At 37.7% G+C, this 9,585-nt stretch overlaps 1 non-coding gene across 1 annotated transcript; it reads right to left on the bottom strand.

Moving 5' to 3' along the window:
- Positions 1 to 5,102: 5,102 nt before the first annotated feature.
- Positions 5,103 to 5,209, bottom strand: LOC125094511 (U6 spliceosomal RNA). The gene has a single exon (XR_007125538.1). It is a non-coding gene; the product is annotated as a U6 spliceosomal RNA (small nuclear RNA).
- Between the last annotated feature and the right edge of the window lie 4,376 nt (positions 5,210 to 9,585).

The raw sequence follows: 9,585 nt of genomic DNA, 5'->3' as shown, positions 1-9,585 counted from the left end.
AAGTAATAAGTTGAGTAGTTCAGTAGATAGAAGTAATCAGCAATCATGGGGCCTCTGGGTGGCTCAGTTGGTTGGGCATCAGAGTCTTGGTTTCAGCTCATGTCATGACCTCAGGGTCATGGGATTAAGCCTGGTATCAGGCCCTGCACTCAGTGGCTCAGTGCAGAGTCGCTTGAGATTTTCTCTCTCCCTCTACCCCACCCCCTGCTCGAGCTCTCTCTCTTTCTCAAATAAATAAATAAATTTTTACTTCTTTCTTTTCAAATCAGCAATCATTTGGGGGGTGGTTTTATCATCAAGTCTAGAGGCCAATCATTCAGAGTTAGAGACTCAGGGCCACAGCTTGGTCGCGATGGTGGAGGAGGCTATAGTGAAATATGCCAAAGAGGGCAGATAACCAACCATGAAATCATTACATATTTGGTGTGCTGAGAGTTCCTTATATCAAAAGGAACATTTGTGCCTGCATTTATTTGGTAAACATTAAATTAGGGTATTCTGTTAGGTAAGGCTATCAATTAAATAACAGCCACTGTATCTCCCCTCATGTTATTTATGGTTTTGTGGGTGGCCAGTGTTTAAACAACCTCAATAAAGTACAATGGGTTTAAAGATGGAGAAGCCCAGAAGGTGATAGGAGGTATCTGCCAGTCTGTTTTCTCTCCCTGGCCACTCCATTCTGCTAATTGCATTTGGAAGCCTTCAGAATCTTGTTCAAAGCCTACCTTCCACCAGAATTCTTTGTTTCATTAATTTTCTTTTCCCTTGTCCTTAATACTATCACTTTACAGACATGCATTGATGCTCTTAAGTTTTCATCTTCATCTGAATCTGTACAGCTTTCACTCTGAAATGCTAGCTCTACTCCTACTTTCCTGGATCCCTTTCTGAAAATCCTTCTGGAATTAGGGATTGATCCCTCAGAAACATACTCATTCATATCTTCTTTCAGAGATCTTTTGAAGTCTGAGGTATCTCTCTGGAGTCAGCATTCACTTATCACTTTTCACCCACTTTTAGTAGTCTTTCCTGTATCTTTGCATTTTGATTAATGTATTTTATCTTCCTTTTATCTGGGTGAGCCAAGTCCATGATGAAAGTTAGGAAGTCGGATATCCTGGCACCTTGAAGAAGTAGTCAGTTCTGGGTCTCATTTGCAGTGCATTTTTCCACACTGAGCACACATCTTCTTTTTCAAAACATGGCCAAGAAGGTAGGATGTATATTTGTTAGACTACTGAAAAATCTCACTTATTATAGAGGCAAAAGGAAAAAAAGCCCAGCTCTTATTGCAAAATAAATGAATAGTCTTAGTGCACATTATTAGTAAAATTGAATCTTTAAACAACAGCCTTTTCTTTAAACAACAATCTCCTGAAACCTGATGTGGTGTGAGATAAGAGTCACAGAGCAGCAAATCCAAATTAACAACTAAAACCTTTGAATTGCATGCTCAAAGTGGCTGGTTATGAGAGAACTGATTTTTACAAGATGGTGAGACAGGCAATTATCTATTGTCTCTTACACTAAGACTAATCTTTGCACTGACTCATTTTAGACCCTTTCTCCCTCTGGAGAATACCATCTGCACAGACTGCAAGGTCTAAGATAGCAATGATCTGCTGAACATATGTGGAACAGATGGTTGAAGAAATTATCTGCCCATTCAATTGCTACATTACTCATTTCCGCCACCTTGCTGCCCATGCAAATACAAGGCTGTATAAAGCTGGTCTTTAGGTCATTCCCCATGTTGATTCATGGAGGCCACTTGGCATGGCTGCCTGTGGAGGGGTATAAGGGCCAGCATCCGTAGACAATGTTTCCTAAATTCCTGGCAGAGCACGTTTAGGGAGTAAGAAAAAAGTCAGATGATGTCATTCAGGTGATGTCCAAGTTACATTTTCAGTTTCCCTAAGGTGTTGTTTGGGAGCTCATTGGGAATGGACTGCAGTCAAAGCTCTGTATATTCAGTTTATATTCTGTGTCAGTCAGGTTGGAATGTCTTGTCCCAGACTAGGAGTAGATATCCAGGAGCAGAGAGAAACTGAGGAGTAAGAAAAAAAGCAATTGGTGGTGATGAAGTGGCTCTTGTTGACCTCAATTGTTGCTCTCATTGTCATTCCCATGTGTAACAAAGGTCAAATTTTGGAATTTGAATGATCTAATTCCTCAGTGAGGTAAATCACAAATCGTTCCATTCAAATATTTCTTAATCTACATCTTATGCCATAGATCCAGGAAAGAAAAGAAGAAAACCCCCCAAAACCCAATGCTATGGAAATTGAGTTTATAGTCCCTTCAGTTGACTGAATTTTGGAAAAAGTCATACTCAATTCATGCATCCTTGCATTAATTAGGCATAGTATCAGGATGAAAGCCAGGTGAGTTGAAAAGGTCATGTTGAGAACCCATGGTCTTTACCACAATATTTTCCTGTTTCCATTTAATTGAATTTTAAGTGGCTTCACAATGAATGGGTAAAACCACTGTACTGTTTCTGTCACTTGGTTTTAATTAGCAACTGGAAATAAAAAAGTCTTGGTTTAATTTAGCAATGAAAGGGTTATTTTGAAGCTTGAAATGAAATGAAACAATATGCCGTATTAGGTTTTCTTTTGTTTGGGGCTATTTTTCTGTCATTTCTTTGAATTTATTATGCACTAGTTTTGTGCCAAGCACTGTGCCCTGGAAATGGTACCCCTGTCCTGTGGATCTTACTCAGTATAAGATCACTTTATTTCATATACTTAAGTAAGAAATCTTTGAGAAAAGAAAACTCTAGAAAAAAAAAATCCTGATTTTTTTTTCACTCACAGTAAAACAAATGTGAGAGCATGATAGACTTAGTGTAGTCTTCCACTTCCATTTTTTTTTCAGTTTTAAATTAGTAAGTTGAATTTATTTGCAATCTTTCAACGATGCGTACTTGATATGATGACATAGTTATCAGTCAGGTTTTACTTCCAGTTAGCAGGTTTTTCTTATCCTTTATTATCTTCTATATTAGAAGTATATATATATAAATATTATATATTATAATATATAATGTATATTATAATATATATAATATATAATATAATATAATATAATATAATAAATATAATATAATATAATATATAATATTAATATATATTAATATTATATATTAATATATCTTCTATATTAGAAGATTCCAGATTACAATTATTGCTCTTACAAATGGCAGTAAATATTTTGTGCCTATGGCTGACTGTCGCAGGTAATCATCAAAAAATGAACATAGAATGAGTAAAGTTCTCACTGATGTCTACTATAGAAATACAATAATCTCAAAGCTTATAAGCCCAACTCCTTCAAAAAGTTGGACAGCTGATTATGTCACCTTAAGAGATACACAAGATGGATTTCTTTTTTTTTTTTCAGCATAACAGTATTCATTATTTTTGCACCACACCCAGTGCTCCATGCAATCCGTGGATTCCACTTCCATTTTTATAAATCATCATTTTTCTGACCAAAATGTTTTCCTGCTCATTGAAAATATTGGTATATATTCTTTTAAGATAGTATTCAGTGTAAGAAATACAAAAAAACTCATTAATCAGCAAAATCAGTAATTTTTATATAATTTGTGTAAAAAAATAGCATATGGCAAAACAATACTTGTGACTTTGTAGTTAAGTGGTAAGAAGAGACCACAGCAGGCAGGGATTCTAGAAAAGGTTTGCAGAAACCTCATAGGTATTTAAACAAAAGGAGTCTAAAAAATTTGGCTTATATGGCTCAGCCATACTTGTTTCTCCCTTTTCTTCTTCACTCTATTTTTTTTATCTGGAAGATACTAGTATGGAATAATTAACGTGGTGAAGTGGCTTTGCTTTTTACAGTTTCCTAAGGCTATGACTTCTTTTTACAGAAATTCATTCCACTGGAAATCCCAGCTTTCCTGTTTTTATTATCTACACTTCACATGGTGGTTTAGACTCAATTGGGCATTGCGGTGTTTGGAGAGCCGTCTGTTTAACACAGGGAAATGCACTGCTACTTTCATACCCATCTCTCACAAGACATGCTCTGGGCTTGATCCAATACACAGTCATGAACACTGAAGAAACCCGTCAGTATCTCATTTTCCCCCAACTTTGAAGTCAGCTCCTTTAAAGAGGTTTTACTTCAGCTATGTTTATTGGGCCTAGTTGAGTGGATATCAGAAAACAGGTAATGTGGAAGGAGAGATGACTACTGAAATGTAATATCCCTTTCATCAAGAGGAGCTCCTTCAAAATTTGGACCACCCAGCTGCTGCCCAGAGGTGCAGAAGGCTCAGTGGCCTGCTCGCATTGCCTGCTGAGCCTGTGCTAGAAAAAGCAAACATCTCTTCATGCAACCATATCATGATAGCCAGAGTAAGTCCCCAGCCAGCTCTCCTAAAGAGAATTTCTCTTCTAGAGGATTGGCCACATATTTGGCAAAATATCTACTGCACATGTGCAGTAATTAAGCTAGCCGACAGCAGGAGAAATGGTAATATTTACACAGAGGTTCATAATAACTGTTAATAGGTAGACACAGCAGATAGCCCCAGTGTAGAGTAACCAGGCAAAGGTGGAGAGAGAAGGTGAGGTTTGGAGATCATTGTGATGAGACTGTGGTGTGAGGTGAGGAGTGAAGGGGGATGGTGAGTACTTGCATCCACTCTGGGCAGTGTCAGCCGCCTGCTCCCTTGTCAGGGGTGCAGACCAGGTTAATGGTCCAGTGCTGCAGCTGGTGTCCGCTCATCTGTCTTCCCAACAGATATGAACCGTCCTGGACTCAAAACTCCTTGCAACGATTGCTGTTGAGGTTTTTCTTCTGTGTTCACAACTTTGACAATACAGTAACTTGTTCAGTCCATAGATGGTGGAGAATTTGGAAAACAAAACCAAAAGCAGTTCAGTCACTGTCAGTGGAGGTCCCCCAGTCTCCACACATTTCAGGAGCTCCAAGGGCAGTATGTGCATGTTACTTTGACTGTAAACTCAGGCAGTTTGGTTTTATTTTTATTTATTTTTAAATTTTTTAAATTTTTTTATTAACATATAATGTATTATTAGCCCCAGGGGTACAGGTCTGTGAATCACAAAAATATGGAACGCTTCAGAAATTTACATGTAATCCTTGCGCAGGGGCCATGCTAATCTTCTCTGTATCGTTCCAATTTTAGTATATGCGGTGCAGAAATGAGCACAGCAGTTTGGTTTTAATGTTGGAGGCATTGTTGTCCTCATTTTATAAGCAACAGAAGAGGGTTGCTTTTAGAATAATCAGTGTTCTTAAATCTGGGTGATATTTGTAATGCTACAAAGCCTTTTTGCAGTTTTCAACACCTCCTTGTTTTCTCTGACTGCTTCCTCTTTCAGGTATTATAACTGGGTCATGGTAAGGTTCCAGAGAACCATATATAGCAATGAGTAAAGAGAACATATGGGGAAAAAAAGAGAGAGAGAGACAGAGAGAGAGAGAGAGATGCAAATCAGAGAACAGACTGTTAACTATAGAGAACGAACTTTGGGTTGCTGGAGAGGAAGTGGGTGGGGCTGGGCTAAATGGGTGATGGGAGTTAAGGAGAGCACTTGTGATGAGCACTGGGTGTTGTATATGAGTGATGAACCACTAAATTCTACTTCTGAAACTAATATGACACTGTATGTTAACTAATTGGAATTTAAATATAAACTTGAAAAAAGAAAAAAAGAAGAAATGATTAAAGAAGAGCCAACCACTTGTAGTATTGTAGAGAAGGATGTGATCCATCTGAGTACATTTTGTTTGGGCTGGCTTTCAGAATCCTCTTTTGACCCACAGCCAAAAACTAAGTTTCAGCTGAATTTACAGTTGTGCCCCTCTGCACTTAGGCGGTTTTATTGCTGTGTGTGCAGGTGCATGTGTGCAGGCATGGCTGAGGTTTTGCTCTTGTAATTTATAATGGCTCTATCTATAGTATAGTCATTTTATCGAAGTTCTGTAGAGATGCTAACATGTGCCATCAGTTGTGACAGACGCAGCTGTTAATCATCAAAGTTTCTGTAACTCTGAGAAGAACAAATGAACCTGAGAATTATCACTGATTCCAGTGACTTGACAACACTATGATTGGTAGGAACTGCAACTGTTTGCAACATATTTGGATCTTCTCACATTTATTGTTTTGTTATTTACCAGTAATAGAATGGGAAATCATTGAAATTATCCACAGGTGCCTCTGATGTAGGAAAACTAATGCAAGTCCCCATGACATGAAGAAGTAAATGAGAAGGTGGGAAAGAAACTGCTCTTTATTCTTTCCTCTGAGTAATGGAATAATAAGCTGCAAGTGAAGGGACCAGGGTTTGTGAACATCACCTGTGTTACAAATAAGCTCATGGTTCACATTTTTTCAAATGCGCATTTGTGAAACTAAGCATCAGTCCCTCTCCTTAGGTCCAACTACACTCGGTGATATGTGGCCATGATTGGTGTGGAAGGTGAGAAGATAGCTCCTAATTTCCCTCACATGATTTCTTTTCTCCCAAGACTGGACTGGGGGCAAATCACAAGAAATTCCATGCTTTTGTGAGATATGACTGTTGAGCAGATGAGGTGGGAGGAGAAGAAAACAGATTTAGTACTCCTCTGAAGTGTAATAGGATAGGGACGAAGTGGACAGAATCCTGGAGAATTAGTTGAGATACAGAAGCAGAAGAAATTATATCCACGTGTTTCTGGGATTTGCTGATTACACCAGAGGTTGGAAGGCCAGGGTTCCAAATTTCCATTCTTAGCTTCTCTAGTGGCCTTGAAGCATTAGTTACATATACTCAGTTTACTCAAAATTTATTTATTGAGAAATATTTCAGGGGCCTATTAGTTTGTTTTTGCTACTCATTATGGAAATAGTATTTTTTACTTTGTAAGGGTAGAGAGTAGACTAATGATAAAGTAGAAAAATGAGTAAATATGGGCAAATTAAAATTGTATCATTATAATACTTTTAAATTTTTTGGTGTTCATTCTATCAAACTTCTAAGTGTAAAATATGTTAATATGTTTTTTGCAACGTCTATATTTGTCCATATATATTGCCTTATTTTAAAACAACATGGGCTGATAACATTTAGTTGGTATACACTGGCATGTCAATATTGGTAGTGAAACTATTTAAATAAATAAACTATTTAAATAGTTTATATTTATATAAACTAATATATTTATATTATATTTGTATTAAATAAATTATTTTAATAAACTATTGAAATAATTCTGAATAGCTGCTGCTTCATCTCCCTGTGTAGCTCCTTGCTGACCCAGCTCAACCAGCTCATGCAGCCCCTCACTGGGACTCCCACCACTCCTTCATTCAGCCTCGAAATAACATAGAGCAAAACAAAGTCCTCTGGAGACCTTGTTACTATAGGATGCTTGAATTTGTGTGGTGCCTGCCATATCAGTTGCTAAGTATTTTAAATATCACACTTGAACAAGTAAGAAAGCATCCTCCATAGCTTCACCTTTGCATTAGACAAGCAAAAGTATTAAAAATAAGGTCTTGTGCTTTCAGAACTTTTCTTTGAAGGAATTTACTATATATTTTTTGTAATCAGTAACTCTTATAATTCTAATTTTTTAAAGGATTTTATTTATTTATTTGTCAGAGTGAGAGAAAGGGAGCACAAGCAGGGGGGGTGGCAGGCAGAGGGAGAAGCAGGCTGCCCCCTGAGCAAGGAGCCAGATGCGGGACTCAATCCCAGGACCCAGGATCTGAGCTGAAGGTGACTGAGCCACCCAGGTGTCCCATTATAATTCTAGTTTTTAAAGCATCCTTTTAATACTAATGTTCTGCCTTGTTAATTATTTCTTCCCATAGCAACTCAAAATATTTGAGTATCAGGTATTTGTATATTATCCATATAAGGTAGACACGGCAATATGTTATCCACATTATGGGGAACTCAGGCTCATTTTGGTGAAGTGCTTGTAGGTTTAGAAATTAATCAGGGTGTTTCCCTTTGTTTTCTGACTATGTACACTCTTAGTATATATATGAAGTCATTAGCAGTTAAACTGAAAAAATAATGCTTCTATACCCAAAATATTTCAAGTAACATATTTTCTGCCACTTTCCCACTTTTCTCCATGGTGATTACATGAAAACATTTCATATACAGACTTACTAAAGTACTTTTCAACTTTGTAATAGAGCCTGAAGCCCAGGATTGTGAAGCCACTGGCTTTGATTTTCTTTTTCAATATTCCTTTGGCTATTCGGTGTCTTTTCTGGTTCCATACAAACTTTAGGATTATTTGTTCCAGCTTGGCAAAAAAAAAACAAACAAACCCAAAACCCCCCCCAAAAAAAAAAAAAAAAACAACTGATGATTTTTTTTTAAAGAGAATCTTTTTTTTAAAGATTTTATTTATTTATTTGACAGATAGAGATCACAAGTAGGCAGAGAGACAGGCAGAGAGAGAGGGGGAAGCAGATTCCATGCTGAGCAGAGAGCCCAATGCAGGGCTTGATCCCAGGACCCTGGGATCATGACCCAGGCTGAAGGCAGAGGCTTTAACCTACTGAGCCACCCAGGCGACCCCTGATGATGTTTTGATAGGGTTTATAGATTGCTCTGGGTAGCATAGTCATCTTAACAATATTTGTTCTTCTAATCCATGAGTATGGAATGTTTTTCCATTTCTTTATGTCTTTCTCAATTTCTTTTATGAGTGTTCTGTAGTTTTCTGAGTACAGACCCTTTGCCTCTTTGCTTAGGTTTATTCCTAAGTATCTTATGGTTTTTGGTGCCACTGTAAATGGGATCAACTCCTTAATTTCTTTTTCTTCTGTCTCATTGTTGGTATATAGAAATGCAATCAATTTCTGTGCATTGATTTTATATACTGCCACATTGCTGAATTGCTGTATGAGTTCTAGCAATTTTGGGGTGGAGTCTTTTGGGTTTTCCATCTAGAGTATCATGTCATCTGTGAAGAGTGAGAGTTTGACTTCTTTGCAGATTCAGATGCCTTTTATTTTGTTGTTGTTGTCTGGTTGCTGAGGCTAGGACTTCTAGTACTGTGTTGAACAACAGTGATGATAGTGGACATCACTGCCATGTTCCTGACCTTAGGGGAAAAAATCTCAGTTTTCCCCGGTTGAGGATGATATTAGATGTGGGCTTTAACTTTATGTATAGCTTTTATGATATTGAGGTATTTTCCCTTTATCCCTATACTATGAAGAGTTTTTTTTTTTTTTAAGATTTTATTCATTTATTTGACAGAGAGAGAGATCACAAGTAGATAGAGAGACAGGCAGAGAGAGAGGGGGAAGCAGGATCCCTGCTGAGCAGAGAGCCTGAAGTGGGGCTCGATCCCAGGACTCTGGGATCATGACCCGAGCGAAAGGCAGAGGCTTTAACCCACTGAGCCACCCAGGTGCCCCTACTATGAAGAGTTTTAATCAAGAAAGGATGCTATGCTTTGTCAAATGCTTATTCTGCATCTATTGGGAGGATCATATGGTTCTCGTCCTTTCTTTTATTTATGTAGTGTATCACATTGATTGATTTGTGGCTATTGTACCATGCTTGT

The sequence above is a fragment of the Lutra lutra genome, chromosome 2 (assembly GCF_902655055.1).
Source record: "Lutra lutra chromosome 2, mLutLut1.2, whole genome shotgun sequence".
Classification (NCBI taxonomy): domain Eukaryota; kingdom Metazoa; phylum Chordata; class Mammalia; order Carnivora; family Mustelidae; genus Lutra; species Lutra lutra.
Note: the sequence above shows the minus strand (reverse complement) of the source record. Positions and strands in the feature narration are given on the sequence as shown.